The sequence below is a fragment of the Trachemys scripta genome, chromosome 1, assembly GCF_013100865.1.
Source record: "Trachemys scripta elegans isolate TJP31775 chromosome 1, CAS_Tse_1.0, whole genome shotgun sequence".
In the NCBI taxonomy this organism is placed as follows: Eukaryota; Metazoa; Chordata; order Testudines; family Emydidae; genus Trachemys; species Trachemys scripta.
In genome coordinates this window covers 55932564-55949046 of record NC_048298.1, presented here as the reverse complement: position 1 = coordinate 55949046, position 16483 = coordinate 55932564, and the positions used below count along the sequence as shown (strand labels likewise).

General features: G+C 40.3%; 1 long non-coding RNA gene across 1 annotated transcript in view; it reads right to left on the bottom strand.

Moving 5' to 3' along the window:
• The window catches only part of LOC117877209, a 90562-nt gene that overhangs the window by 44958 nt on the left and 29121 nt on the right, over positions 1–16483 (bottom strand). Inside the window, exon 3 of the long non-coding RNA XR_004645650.1 lies at positions 8420–8468. This is a non-coding gene — a long non-coding RNA (uncharacterized LOC117877209). The remainder of the gene's footprint in view (positions 1–8419; positions 8469–16483) is intronic.

The following is a 16483-nucleotide window of genomic DNA, read 5'->3' as shown; positions in this document are numbered from 1 at the left end:
GAACAGTCTCCTTTAAGCAATGCATGCTTCATAATAGAGACACCCACAGCAAGGATATTCTTCACCATGTTCCTCTCCCCTCCAAATCTACCAGGCAAAGCATAAGCTACTATGGACTGAATCCACACTGAGGGGAAGGCTCAAACCTGCAAAGCTTTGAGTGCTCAAGCCCAGTCTAGTAAAATATTTCAGCATATGCTTAAAGCAAAGTAAGTGAGTAAATAATTCAGTAATCCTATTGAAGTTACGCACATGATTAAATGGTTTGCTGAACTGGGCTAGAGTGCTCAGCACTTGCAGGAGAAAGGCCTAATTTATGCAGATTGATCAGGTTCATTCTTTGCACTGTGGACCCCTTGGTAGTGTGAATGCTACTCCTACCTCTAATAGATCCTCTGGGAGACATAGCTTTACGGGTCTGCTGTGTAGGATTTATCAGTTTCTCTTACCACCAAAGTCCCTGCTTTGTCATAGCATTACAGGCAATTTTTTCCTTGCACTCTCTTTTGACCACTGCCTTAGCCCCACATTTTGGCCTCTGGGTCTACTATGGCCTGACCCTCTGGCCAGCTCACCTCTTAATTACAGCCCCTTTCCAGGGTAACTAAAAGTCCCACTATAAACCCAAACAAATACCCAAACTAACCATTCTTCTGCCCCCTCAGGCACCTGAAGTTCACTGCTTCCTGTAGAGCTTTTCTCATGTGGCTTCCTCCCAGCAGGCTTTCTCCCACTGGCTCCCCTCCCCTCCCCCCAGGATTCTGGCAGTTTCCCTACAGGATTTCCTTGCTCTTTGCAGACACTATCTCTACACCTACCCTGCTCCCTGTGGGCCTTCAAGCCTGACTTCCCCAGGCCCTTCCTAGAGAGGAAGCTCCCCTTATTCTTCTTTCCAGGGTCTCCTCCCTAATATGAGTAAATAGACATCTCTCAGTTTCCCAGCAGCTGGGTCAGTCATTATAAGAAAGTGTCCACCATAGTCAGCTGGGCGATAGCTGTCAGGTCACAGTTAAGTGCCACCCATGCTAAACAAAGTAAAAGAAGCAGTCAGGGGCAACAAGGCATCCTTAAAAAGTGGAAGTTAAATCCTAGTGAGGAAAATGAGTGACAGGGAATGGATCACTTAATGATTACCTGTTCTGTTCATTCCCCCTGGGGCACCTGACATTGGCCACTGTGGGAAGACAGTGGATACTGGGCTAGATAGACCTTTGATCTGACATAGTATGGTCATTCTTATGTTCTTAAAGCTGAGCCTAGCTTGCTTTAAAATGTCAGCAGCCAGCCTGTGACAGGGACAAACCTCCCACATCCCTCAACTAAGGAATGAAGTAACAGTCACTGTGAGCTTAAAATTATCCATGAATATCTAGAAATGTACTCCCTCAGTTTCACAATACTAGAAACCAACACATTGTAGCTTCATCATGCTGCTCTAGTATAATGTTTCATGTCATCCTAGGGAAAGTACAACAAAGAAGGCTAATGGAATAGTATACAAATGTGTATCTGAAAAGTTCAGTGAACTAGCAACTGGATTTATACTGGACTAATATTTGTAGTAGTAATAATCCATTTAGCTTAGCTTTGTTTCCTGTTTGCAAAAAATTATGACTAAAATTTTGTTTTTAGAAATGTTCACAAGCAACAAATTTTGGATCCATAACCAATATCAAGAAATAAAATCAGATTTATAATGAAAAAATAATTCTGGATAGAAGTTTATAAACATTAGGTCATCTAATTGGGAAACAGAAAAAATAACATGAATTAGATGATCAGTAATGCATAGCAGATTTCTAATTATCAAATAATGAACTGAATACCAGCTAACAAAACTGATTGAAATACAAGACATAATTTTTGTGAACATTTTCACACAGATTTTGTCCTTGTATTATGAAATTTTAAATTTCAATGAAATATTTCAAAACTTTTCAACCAGCTGTACTCATTACAAAGAATTTGCAAACATTCATTGGTCAAATGTGTTCATAAAAACTAATAGACAAGCAATTTCTAAACAAATAAATCTGTAAAAATATTGAATAATTTGCAGAGAATTAATAAACCAAAAAAAGACTTCAATTTGCCAAATATATTGTTTACAACAGACCTCTACTAGCTCTAGCAATAAATAAGCCTGTCTTGAATAAATATGTATTAGTTAGATTGCATTTTAAGTGGGCTGTAGCCCACGAAAGCTTATGCGCTAATAAATTTGTTAGTCTCTAAGTTGCCACAAGTACTCCTGTTCTTTTTGCGGATACAGACTAACACGGCTGCTACTCTGAAAATTGCATTTTAAGTAACTTTTTTCTCATACAACATCCTGATACAATGTCAGCATGGAATTTCTTTCCAACATCTTTAATGGAGCATCAGCTTGGAATTTCTTTGCAGGTCTAAACATATCATATATTTGTAATGCATTTTTTGATTTGGGATTTATACAGCACAGGCCCCTGATTCAGGAAAGCAATAAAACACATGCTTAAATCCAGCCCTCTTCAGGGAAGTATTTAAGCACATGTTTTCCAAAATAGGGTTGCTTTCTTGAATTAGGGCCTAGGCTCTGATCTGTTCATATAAATCATGTATTTGATTTTTCCCCTCAGACTCTATGCTGCAATGGATTTTTCCCATCTAAAATACTGACGGTTCCATTAGACTAAGGTGACCAGATGTCCTGTTTTTAAAGGGACAGTCCCATATTTAAGCCCTCCTGCCGGTGTCCCGGCTTTTTCTTAAAAATGGGCAAATTGTCCCATATTTTCTGTCTCCCCACCATCAGTACTGGTGGGTCCTGCTGCTGGCCGGATCCCTGCTTGCCAGCCGCCCGCTCACCAGCAGTGAGTGTGTGTGTCGGGGGGGGGGTCCAGTGGCTGATGGAGATAGGTGTGCAAGGCTGGTGGTGGAGCAAAAAAGCAGGGCGCGGGGCTGGCTGCTCCCCCTGCTGGTCCATCAGCACAGCCCCTGCTGCGTGCTGGCTCTTGGCCAGCAGGGCCCCATCCTCCATCCTGTTTCCAGCTGGCACTGGCTGCGAGCGCTGGTGGCTGGTGAGTGCAGGTAGACACTAGGCGACGGCCGGTTACATGTCACCTCTGCTGCCCACCAATCAGCCCTTTACATGCTCCCCCTCTCACTGTCCTCTCTTTGCTTTGCCCTTCGCCTTCCCCCAGCTGCACTGCTCCTCTATATCCCACCTGGTGGGGCATGTCTCGCTCCCCACGCTGTGCAGAGAACCAGCCCCTGGTTGGAGTGCTCAGCTGACCAACAGCTTGGCTGGCAGGCTCCTTCCTTCCCAGCACAGTCTCTGGCTTTGCTGGTACCCCAGGAAAGCCCAAGACCCTCTGGCCCTGAAGGAGGAGCCGAGCCCTGTTTGTGCCCGAGCCCCGTATAGTGCTGGCACGGGGAAGCCTCTCCACCCCTCAGCTAAGCTCTGGAGTGGCAGGAGGAAAGTGATTTCCAGCCTGTTCATGCCCCGACCCTGCAGGCTCCGCAGCAGGCTCCCGGGTAGGGGCTTAGCACCCTCTTTCCCCCACCCTGGGTCCTGCCTTCCAGGAGTGCGGGGCTGCTACATCTGGCCCGGTTTGCTAAAGCCCCTGCAGTCACGTTCCCTGGGCCCTGGTGCACAATGCAGCCTTAGGGCTTAACCCCTTCCTGCCTGTGCTGTAGCCGGGGGACAGAAGGCGGCTGGGTTATGTCGGTGGCCAGCAGCAGCCTGGAGGTGTTAATTGCCTTTCAACACTGTGTGGGCAGAAAGGGACGAGCTGCTTCCCGCCACAGGGGAGCAGGGGCTAGAGGGGAAAAGATGAGCTCTGCAAAGACATGGGCCAGCTCATCCCTCCCCCGCTCCCCTGTGGCTGGAAGCAGCTCCTACACAGTGCCAAAAGGCTGCTGCTGGCCACATTCTGGTCTGAGCCCTGGCAGAAATATGAAGGGGGGGACATGTGACCCTGCATTCCCCCAGGAACATGCGGTGCCAGGTACCAGGAGAGATGGGTCCGTCCTGGGGGCCCAGCCAGGCATGGAGGGCAGAGAGCGCTGGGCAGGGAAGGTTGGGTTGGTTGGTCACCCCCACCCCCTGTGGACGAGAGGTGTACGGGAGTGTGGGTGTGTACCTCTCCCCGTGGGGGGGTGTATGTCACCCCTCCCCATGTGAACCCTAAAGACTTAAAGATAAGGTAAATAAAAAGAATCCAACTATGCAGTATTTCTTTTTAACAGAGGCTCAGTCAACTTGATGGTAATTTGAACGTTTGTACTGCATAGTTCTGATTGATTGCTGTTGAACTTGCTTGAATGGGAGTAATTTTTCTAGGTGTCCCATATTCAGCATAGGAAAATACGGTCACCCTACATTAGACCATAACAAGGAGTAGCTCTATTTCAAATCACTACCCATCTGATTTGCATAGTCCACTCTCTTTTCACTTTAAGTACCATTCCTTTAAAGTTGACAAGTAACAATCTGCAGATCACCTAATATTACATGACAAAACATAACCCAAGTGACCAGAGACATGCTATGTGTTGCTGATTAATTTTATAGACACCCCTTTTCGTTTTAAAAGCCAGCTCCAGTCATTAACAGTAGCAAAATTCTTATGATCCCTGTTGGTCAACCATTATGTGTTAATGACAACCTCAAGCTATGACAGGTGTTCTAGTCAATCAGGATGGGTACCCAACTGGTTGAAAAACCATACTCAAAGAGTAGTTATCAATAATTTATTATCAAACTGGGAGAACATATCTAATCGGGTACTGCAAGCTCTGTCCTGGGCCTCGTACTTTTCGATATTTTCAATAATGACTTGGATAATGAAGTGGAGAACATGCTTATAAAAGTTGAAGATGACATCAAGCAGGGAGGGTTTTTAAGCACTTCAGAGGATAGGATTAGAATTCCAAATTATCTTGATAAATTTGAGAATTGGTCTTGACTCAGTGAGATGAAATTCAATAAAGATAAGTGCAAAGTACTACACTTAGGAAGTCAAAAATCAAGTGCGCAAATACAAAATGGGAAATAACTGGCTAGGCAGTAGTATGCAGACACGGACATTTCAGTGAATCACAAACTGAATATGAATCAACAATGTGATGCATTGCAAAAAAGCTTAATATAATTCTGAGATATATTAATAGTAATATGTAAGAAACAGGAAGTAATTGTTCTGCTGTACTTGGCACTGGTGAGACCTCAGTTGAAGTATGTATTGGGCATCGCTCTTTAAGAAAGATGTGGACAAATTAGAGTCCAAAACAATAAAAATGATAAAAGATTTAGGAAACATGACCTTTGAGAGAAGGTTAAAAAAACTGGGCATGTTTAGTCTTGAGAAAAGAAGTGAGGGGGGAACCTTCAAATATGTTAAGGGCTGTTATGAAAAGAACAATTGTTCGCCATGTCCATTAAGGGAAGGACAAGAAGTAAGTAATTGGCTTAATCTTCAGCAAGGGAGAATTAGGTTAGAGATTAGGAAAAACTTTCTAACTATAGTTAAGCACTGGAACAGGTTACCTAGGGAGGTTGTGGAATCACTGGAAGGTTTTAAGAACATGTTACACAAAAACCTACTAGAGATGGCCTAGGAATACTTGGTCCTGCCTCAGTGCAGGGGCTGGACTAGATGACCTCTTGAGGTCCCTTTCAGCCCTACATTTCTGTGATTCTATTTGAGGGGGAGGGAATTGGAGTTTTGTAGGAGCTGAGATGGGGGATTTCCAGTTTTGTGGTCTGACTTCTTTTGTGCAGAGAAAGTTGTTGTTTTTCTACTACTATATATGTGTCTTTGAAATACATTTTTAATTACTGCCCAGATTGCCTAGATCTGAGATAGGCAATCTTTTATGTTTTATATACTGAAACTGAAATAAATTAATGAATAAACATACATTTTCTACTTCATTCTACACTCCGGGACTCCTGCATTTAAAATAGAACAATGATTCAATTTCCTGTGATGTTATAAACTGTATATTCCTTTCAGAAATGGCATTTATGAATATTAAGAAAACATTCCTGAAGAAAGAGTCACTCAGTGTCTCATTCTTTCATTCTCAGAAGACTATTAGGGTTATTGCATGTCTATTGGTTTTGTTTGGCTCATCATTTGGTTCTTTTAGTTCACAGACCAAAAGTGAACTCTGACTATAAAAATAAATTCTGGCCATTTTGAGGGGGGAATGTCCCCATCATATACTGGTTGTTTTTAACATCTTTAATAACAATGGTGTGCTTCAAATGCTTTGCATTAGAACTTTGTGTTAAAAAAGCTGAATGGATGCCAAAATCAACTTCATTGTTTGATAAACAGAACCACTGTGTCTAAGCCTTGAATTATTCTGACACAGAATTACTCACCCACCATTAAAGAAAGACTCATTATTCTACTCTTAGTATTTAAGTAACACTGACATAAGAATTTAAATTAATCAGACTATAAATATTAGTTAATATAAATTATATGATAGATTTTATCCTCCTGGTTTATACTTTAATAGTCATCATATATCTATATTTTATAGCTAATAAACATGCATATAATAAATGTTCCCTCTGTATCTGTCCTATGTGCAGAATGAATGTCTGCCTGAGGTCAAGTTTAAAACCTGTAAGTTCAGTCTCTCCCACATTCAGGCTATTCCTTTTTCATTCTGTACCCTCCTTCATTTAATCTACTTCTTTATTCATTCATTCCCTCTCCCTTGACTCACTCGCCTTTCTCATTCATTCCATATCATTGTCTTAAAGAGAAACAGAGGGAATCAAAGAAAGGGGAGAGAACGAGAGAGAGAGAGAGAAGGGAGGAAAGGAGGCTCATAGACTCTCAGGGAAAAAAATATAAGAAGTTTTTGATTTGCACATACAACAATGATGGATCATAAATCATGGAACAACAGGAACCTAATATGTAAAAGACCTATTGTTTCAACATTCATATTGGTATATTACCTCACAGCTGGTAACGTTATGAAATTTTCCTCATTCAGGCTGAAAATTTCCATGCTTTGACTGAAGGTGAAATACTGTGCAAAGTTTAAGCAAAAACAATTTGGCTGTTTTTAGCATGAAGAGAGTGGAACCAATCCATTATTCCTGAAAATTAGTACAGCGGCAAGTTCCTAAAGTCTCAAGATTCTTCTATTGATTTTCCCCAAATATTTTAAAAACAAAACATAGGAAATTCCATGCAGTAAGTTAAGGGTGTATTATAGCTGCAAAAACAAATAAAAAGTCAGAAGCGAGGAAATGTCAAAGTTAATGTTGTGTGCGTAACCTTTGCTCTGATCCCTTGTTCATATGTATTAAGATAGCCTTTACTTATGTGAACATATACTACTTCTAAAGCATTAGAAGATATTAGCATACTTTTTCTACCATTACATGTCAACATTATAAAAAATAAAATTTGAATTCTACCAACCCTAAATATGTACATAAAACAGTAAGGAACAATGGAGCGTATACTATCCACCCTGCCACAATGCTTAGATATTATAGTTTGTGTGTAAAGTGTGGTGGTATTTTATAAAATGTTAAGATAGCAAAGTCAAATACTGAAAAGTTAGAAAATGCTAGAATTAAGGCTGCTCATGCACCCGTAAGTCTTCCCCTTTATGTATGCATTTGGATACCTTCTTTAATTAAATGATCATATACTAGATTTTCCTCAGCAAAATGCCTACATAGTTCAAAGGGTGAATGTACAGGTTGTTCACAAAACACTTGACTCAAGTGCAGAATTCAGTGTTTTTGTAAGTACAACTTGTCAGTACAGACTTTAAAAATGTTGACCTAATCAATTACGGTAATTCAGCAGTGTTAGTCTGTCTGTTCTCTGATACTAAATGCTGCCAGATATTACTGATAAAAAAAATTCTGTGTTAACCTTCTGCAAGTTGCTTCAGGTTAAACAAATTCTGGCTCATAGGTAGATACTGAGTTCCTGTGTTCTCTTCTTGCTATCGTTGTTAAAGGAGGAATTCATCACATAATGGTTTAACTTGTTATTTACTACTAAATAAGCTACTAATAAGTAATATTGGACAAAACCATGCTCACTTTACTCTTCTGAGTAGTTCAGTTGACTACTCGTCTGAATATGGTGAACAGGATTAAGTTCATTGATTGCTAACCTATCTATAGGTTTCTTTTTAACCCTACTTAAATAGTAGACTCTTTTGTACAGGGAACATCTTTTACTTATGTTTGTACAAAGGGACTGGAATCTGTAGGCACTACTTCAGTATTATTACTGCCACTGATTATGATAATAATAATAATAATTAATAATAATAAAAATCAGATTAAATTATATTACAATGAGTAGAGGTGGGAAATGTCTAAATTTGAATCCTTAAAACCCAGAAAATTCAGAGTTAAACATGAACTCTGTCCTTTACTCACCACATACCGCAAGTTCTTGCAACAGATCTTACATAACCGACAGCAGATGCTGCAATACATAAACAGAGCATGTTGAGTTACAGAAAAAAAGCTGATGCCTTAACTCTGAATTTCTTCACTTTTGTGCATTTAGTTTCAGCCACTGATAATAAATTAATTTTGGTTTTGGATGGTTGTTTTTTGCACTAGAGAGTATTACTATGCCATGGATACATTTTCCAGTGTGTAGACGTTATCTAAGTGAAACTGTTTACCCCCTAGGCAAAGGCAAGTGTAAATTCACATTGCTGTGATTATTAAAATGAAGTCTCAACTTCAGTTTTTAAGAAATAATTATTCAGTGAAAATACTTTAAGAAAAAGAAAAATTAGATGCCACTAAAGGGCCCCACAACACCACTCAACGCTAAAATATCTTAAAATAAGAGTAACTTTTTCCCTTTAAAATACATTGTGCATAAATCCTGCTGGTTCACTCAGAGCTTATTTTAATATTTTTTTTTTTTTAATTATCTTACTTGTCTTTACAAAGTATGTATGTTTAGGTCAAAGTATCTAATATATGCACACATTTGGGCCAAATTCAGAGTGATGTGCAAGATGTTAACTTAAACTCCATTATATTTACTTAAATGTCTTTAAACTTACTCCACCAGTGCCTAATGGAATCTAAGCGAATGTAACCCACATGTGGAGGAGACAGAAAAAGGTGTATGTCTACTTTAACTTAAACCAAGCTTAAGTCTACCCCTGTAGGGATGCTATTAGAAACTCCGGATTAGTACCTCAACCCTCCATAACAAACACTGCCACTATATGGTGTCCAACACAAAAGCACCTTGGTGCATACAGTCTAAAGATCCTCTCAGGGGAGTACAAGCATTTCCACTTGTCAGCTAGTATTTTGATACTATTCCACCGGAATCACATTGACTTTTCTCTCTGCTTACTTCCAGCATCAACATCACAATCAAAGAGGTTGACAATACTGAACAGGATTGTTAACACTGCCTTTCCTGGAGTGGTCACTGTAATGGTATCAAATTACAGACAGGAGAGGTGGCAACAGGGAATTGTAAATGGCAGGGAACCCAGTCCTTGATTCAATCTCTCTCTCCCTTACAATGAATGGAGTGCATAATATTAGGAAACGTAAAAAATCCCAGGATTTAGTTATTTTCTTTATGGGTAGATATACCACATGGAAGAAAATTATTCACCATTCCTCAAATAACAAAGTTGCAAGATATTGAAGATATTCTGTCTCACTGAGGGGCCATGGAGCCAAATCTGAATGGCACTGTGACCCTCCATGTCAGGTCACAATGCTCAGAGTGGGAGCTGGGCCCACTCCTGAGGAAGGAGCCATCACTGCTGAGTGAGGGTGGGCAGGCTCGATTTGGGCCTCCCCTCATATGTAACTGTTTAGGAAGGGAGGGTCAATTTCATTTCTCCCTACCCCCAAAACGCAGGGAGGCTGTATCTGTCAGTGGCCAGCCCTCATCTGCACCTGCTCTCACTGTCCTGTGAGTGCTGCTCTTAAGCACGTGAACCACCATTCCTGGCTGGCAGTTGGAGAAACCAAAAATGCTAAAAATTACCATAACACATTATTTGCATTTGCTGCATTGTTCTCATGGGAGACTTCAATCATCCTGACATTTGCTGGGAGAGCAATACAGCGGTGCACAGACAATCCAGGAAGTTTTTGGAAAGTGTAGAGGAGAATTTCATGGTGCAAGTGCTGGAGGAACCAACTAGGAGCACAGCTCTTCTTGACCTGCTGCTCACAAACAGGGAAGAATTAGTAGGGGAAGCAAAAGTGGATGGGAACCTGGGAGGCAGTGACCATGAGATGGTCGAGTTCAGGATCCTGACACAAGGAAGAAAGGAGAGCTGCAGAATACGAACCCTTGACTTCAGAAAAGCAGACTTTGACTCCCTCAGGGAACTGATGGGCAGGATCCCCTGGGAGGCTAATATGAGAGGGAAAGGAGTCCAGAAGAGCTGGCTGTATTTTAAAGAAGCTTTATTGAGGGTGCAGGAGCAAACCATCCCGATGTGCAGAAAGAATAGCAAATATGGCAGGCGACCAGCTTGGCTCAACAGAGAAATCTTCAGTGAGCTTAAACGCTAAAAAGAAGCTTACAGGAAGTGGAAGATTGGACAAATGACCAGGCATGCAGGAGTGAAATCAGGAAGGCCAAATCACACTTGGAGTTGCAGCTAGCAAGAGATGTTAAGAGTAACAAGAAGGGCTTCTTCAGGGATGTTAGCAACAAGAAGAAGATCAAGGAAAGTTTGGGCCCCTTACTGAATGAGGAAGGCAACCTAGTGACAGATGATGTGGAAAAAGCTAATGTACTCAATGCTTTTTTTACCTCTGTCTTCACAAACAAGGTCAGCTCCCAGACTACTGCACTGCACAGCACAGCATGGGGAGGAGGTGACCAGCCCTCTGTGGAGAAAGAAAAGGTTCGGGACTTTTTAGAAAAGCTGGACGAGCACAAGTCCGTGGGGCCGGATGCGCTGCATCCGAGGGTGCTAAAGGAGTTGGCGGATGTGATTGCAGAGCCATGGGCCATTATCTTTGAAAACTCATGGCGATTGGAACAGACAAGTGTAATTAGAAGGGGGAAAGTATGGGAGGGAATATACAATTCTAAATATTATGCATAAAGTACTGGGCATGGTTTTTGTAAAGGGAAATCATGCCTCGCCAATTCACTAGAATTCTTTGAGGGAGTCAAAGAGCATGAGGACAAGAGTGGACATAGTGTACTCCGATTTTCAGAAAGCCTTTGACAAGGTCCCTTGCCAAAGGCTCTTAAGCAAAGTAATCTGTCCTGGGATAAGAGGGAAGGTCCTCTCAGGGATCAGTAACTGGTTAAAAGATAGGAAACAAAGGGTAGTAATAAATGGTCAGTTTTCAGAATGTAGAGGTAAATAGTGCTCTCCCCCACAGAGCCGGCTCCAGGTTTTCTGCCACCCCAAGCAGTGGGGGGGGGGGGGAAATAATAAAACAAACAAACCAAAAAAACGATCGGCGGCACTTCGGCGGCAGCTCAATCGCGCCGCTCCACTCTTCAGCGGCACTTCGGCGGTGGGTCCTTCACTCCCTCCCTTCCTCTTCGGCGGCACTTCAGCAGCAGCTCAAAGAGGAAGAGAGGGACTGAGGGACCCGCTGCCGAATTCCTGCAGAAGACCCAGACGTGCCACCCCAATAGCGGGCGGAGTGCCACCCCTTTGTATTGGCCACCCCAAGCACCTGCTTCCTTAGTTGGTGCCGGGAGCCAGCCCTGCTCCCCCAAGGGTCTGTACTGGGACTAGTACTGTTCAATATATTTCTAAATGATCTGGAAAAAGGGGTAAACAGTGAGGTGGCAAAATTTGCTGATTATACAAAATTGTTCAAGCTAGTTAAGTCCAGAGCAGACTGCGAAGAATTACAAAGGGATATCACAAAACTGGGTGACCGGACAACAAAATGGCAGATGAAATTCAGTGTTGATAAATGTAAAATAATGCACATTGGACAACATAATCCCTATTATACATATAAAATGATGGGGTCTGAATCAGCTGTTACCACTCAAGAAAGATCTTGGAGTTAGTGTGGATAGTTCTCTGAAAACATCCACTCAATGTGCAGCGGCAGTCAAAAAAACTAACAGAATGTTGGGAATCATTAGGAAAAGGATAGATAATAAGGTGGAAAATAGCATATTGCCTCTATATAAATCCATGGTATACCCACAACTTGACTACTGTGGTCACCCCATCTCAAAAAAGATATATTGGAATTGGAAAAGGTACAGAAAAAGGCAATAAAAATGATTAGTGGTATGGAACAGCTCCCATATGAGGAGAGATTAATAAGACTGGGACTTTTCAGCTTGGAAAAGAGACAACTAAGGGAGGATATGATAGAGGTCTATTAAATCATGACTGGTGTGGAGAAGGTAAATAAGGAACTGTTATTTACTCCTTCTCATAACACAGGAACTAGGGATCACCAAATGAAATTAATAGGCAGCATGTTTAAAACAAACAAGAAGAAGTACTTCTTTACACGACACGTAGTCAACCTGTGGAACTCTACCAGAGAATGTTGTGAAGACCAAAACTATAACAGGGTTCAAAAAAGAGCTAGATAAGTTCATGGAGGATTGGTCCACCAAGTCTATTAGCCAGGATGAGCAGGGATGGAAAACAGGGGATGATGGTTCTGTTCATTCTCTCTGAAGAACTTCGCATTGGCCACTGTCAGAACAGGATACTGGGCTAGATGGACCATTGGTCCGACCCAGTATGGCTGTTCTTATGACAGATCTTCATATTCCTGACCAGGATTTTGGAAAAAACAGTGGAGAGACTGCCTTCCAAGGGATCCATGTCAGGTTTTACACTAAACTCATAGCATGCTGGGACAGAAGGATGTGAGTTTAGTTAGAGCTATGTCAATACTCATACAATGCAAAAAGGGTCAGTAAAGTGCATAGTTATGTACCTCACTTATGAGTCTGAGTGTCTTGATTTAAGAACCTCCCCTGTAACATAACAGCATGAGAATTTGCTTTAAAGCACAGCTCTTCTCTACAAATTGACTATAAACTTCTTATCCTACTATTCGCAGAGAATTTGTTCATTTTGTGTATTCAGTGTTACATGTATTCATTTTTTTTACTGACAAAAATATGTGTTATTGCTTTTCATTCTTGTCAGTACTGCAGAACAACTCAGTCAGCTGGAGTCTGTTTTGGCATGAGCCACAAAGAAAACAGCTTGACTTTCAGATCCCAGGGTGAGTTTTCAGGGCTAGCAGTCAAGAAAACTGTGTTTTTATTTGTAAACTGAGAAAAGGTTTGTAAGTAAGTCACTGAAAGAAAATAACTATGGAACCCTGCAATGCCATTTTATAGTCACTTTCTGGATGCGAAGCAATGTTTTATGTAATTTATTTTGAGTTATAAAAGTTTTATTGTTTGGTTCAGCCAAGAAAACATTTCATTTCAATAAGGGTTATGGATGTAACTGAACTGTGTGATGTTATTACTTTATTTAAAAATACATTGTAATTATTGTACTGATGATATATATATAAAGGTTAATTTAGTGGTGAGGAAAATGGTAAGAATAAATGAAAACATATTACTTAAAATGCTTCCAGTACCTGAAGTAACCAAATTTTAATTAACTAACTTTACATTGGATTACCTTTTGGAAACTGACTGGCTATCTCAAATAGCTGGTTGGTGCAGGGACTACCATTTTCTGTGTTTGGGCAACACCTAGCATCATGGTGGTCCCAATCTGGTTGGTCATTAGCAACCTCAACATGAATAATAAAAATAATATACCTCACTTTGAGGCTCATATAATATATGCATCATCCGTGCTTAGGAATCTTAGAAATACCTACTTTAGGAAAGAGAGCTCACTTTCTTAATATTTTGCAATCAAAAGAAATATAAAAAATACAGTAACAATGATTACTTTTGTGAGTGTATGAATTAAAATAAAAAAAAAATCTGTCATGTATACCAAAAATCTAAAATGGCTGGTAGCTATCATAGTAATGGTGAAAAGGTTGATACTGCTTTGAACTACATAGTGTCTGAAATTTAATTTTAACCTATCTACAGGTATACCATTACAAAGTATTCAGATAACATATTATAGTTACCTGAAGAATTTCCCTTGAAAAAGTTGAATCCTAAGGTGGTGAATTCTTTTTCAGAAGGTAAATTGGAATTGAATTTTTGAAAAAAAAAACATGCATAAAACTATAAAAGAATAACATGATGTTAGATCAAATGATCTGTGGAATAGATTGTTTCCATTGGGGTAATGCAGGTGGAGGAAAAGCAGAGAGGAAATATATTGTTGTGAGGAGAGAGGATATTAAGGCAAAGGGATGTGACTTTTCAAGGACTGGAACTATTCAATTAATATCTACAACAATACATACTCAGTTGTCATAATGGATCTTAATGGCTTGTTATTTAGGTTTAATTTTTTGAGGTAGGATGTGGGGGGCTACTTTAAAAAACACTTAGTGTTGAAAGAAATACTTAGTTGAGTTTATAGCAAAAAAAGGGCAAGCTATGCCATGGAGATTGGATTTAACTATCCCCCTGTGTTGTCCGAATTCAATCACAAGAGCCGGCTCTGCTGTTCATGTATAACAACCAAAGTGAAACTCAGGGCTGGATTTAGGGGTAGGTGACCCAAGCGACAGCCTGGGGTGCGGGGCTTGGAGGGCGCCAGGGCTAGGGTGCTGTTTTTGTTGTCAGCCACAAAAGGGAAAATAGAATGTTTGAAGTAAAATATTTCAGTATTCCATATGTGGATTTATTTATCACTAATCTCCTAGAATGTTCTGGACCTTTTTAGAATCTTGTGGAACCTTCCAGACTTTCTTTGACCCTCCTAGAATGTTGTCAACCATGTCCTTGTGGATATATAAGGGACGGGGCATCACCAGTCAGTGAGATATAAGAACGAAGTGAGAGCTCAGCTGTGATATTGTGAACCTTGTTCTATTGTTTTATTATGTAATTGGGAAAGCATACTTGTGTTTTAAGACTAATAAAGGACATATTTAATGAGATGCCAGAGATATCTATGTAACCCCTATCTACGCAACAATATAAAAAAATACTGTTACTTCTTTCACCATGCTTAACACATAATGTTTGATGACTTTCTAAGACTGCAGAACATAGACTTTTGCTCTCCCTCATACTGCCTGTCCCCCTCTCCTCCCATAGAAAATAAAAGATGCCCTGAAGCAGATTTTCCTGAAGATAAGGAATGGACATGTAAGGAAACTGCTGGAGGGGGGCAGGCGCTGAAGAAGCTCCTCACCTGGGGCACCATTTGGTTTAGGGCGGGCCCTGATGAAACTTACTAGAAACAAATGTGAAACTGACTAATCAGTTCCATTGTTTAAACAGAATGAAAAGTTTAACATAACATAACAATATAAACTTTAAAAAGTCGGTTAGATTTATAAAAATTATTTCAGTTTCAATAATCTCAGGGGGCCCTTCCTAGCAAAACATTGTTTTCAAGAGCGGGTAAGGCCCTGATGTCCTCATATTGCGGCTGAGCGCTATATCAACCTATTTAATTACACAGTCCAACTAGCATGCAAGGGAAAATAAAAACAGAGGCACTGGCTCAAAGAATGGTGGTGGCAAACTGTCTAAGGGCATGGTAAGCTCATCTGAAATAGCAAAATGGTAGTTATGTTATATTAATAATATGTAAATACTTAATATACTTCTTATTAATAAGATCACCACACTCCAAGGGAGAATATGTAGATCAGTGAGTTGTGGTCCTATATTAAACAATTTGTTACTCTGCCCATAGCTAAAATATGCCAAACTATGCTGTCACAGGAATATCAAAAAACAAAGGAGACCAAATTCAAGCAGACACACTGGGTTATTTGGCAACTAGTAGTTTTCCTTAAAAAACAGGTAAGTTTAATGGCATTATGACTCAACAGAGGGATGGTCAAAAATGTGTACATGGGATCAGTTTTAAAGGATTCTTTTAAATGTCTATAATAATAAATAATATAGCCATTGGATATATAGAGATTGCAACTCAGGCTTTGCATCTTATACATTTCTGTTCCCACTTCTACTGGACAAACAATTATGATGAAGTATTGAAAATGAGATTAAATATGCCCTACTCAACATCACTAGGTGCTTTCTTTTGTAAGCACTGAATATGTACAGACATCACAGTACATTATGCAAAAAAAAATACATTAAAACACAACTCCCTAAAAACTGTATATTAAATTATAACAGAATAAAATCACTTGGAATAGAGTCAATTCTATTTTGTTTAGAAAGTAATTGTGCTACTTTTCTTCATAGCCATGCTCCCTCTTTCACACACAGAACAGCTGAACACATCCACCTGGGAGGATGCTTTTTGTTTACATCTCAGGTTGCTAGCTCACTACTATTGGTGGTTTTTTTCTGAAAGGGAGGGGTCCGGGTGAAATGAGAGGCTGGGGATGCTGCCCCCTATCACATGA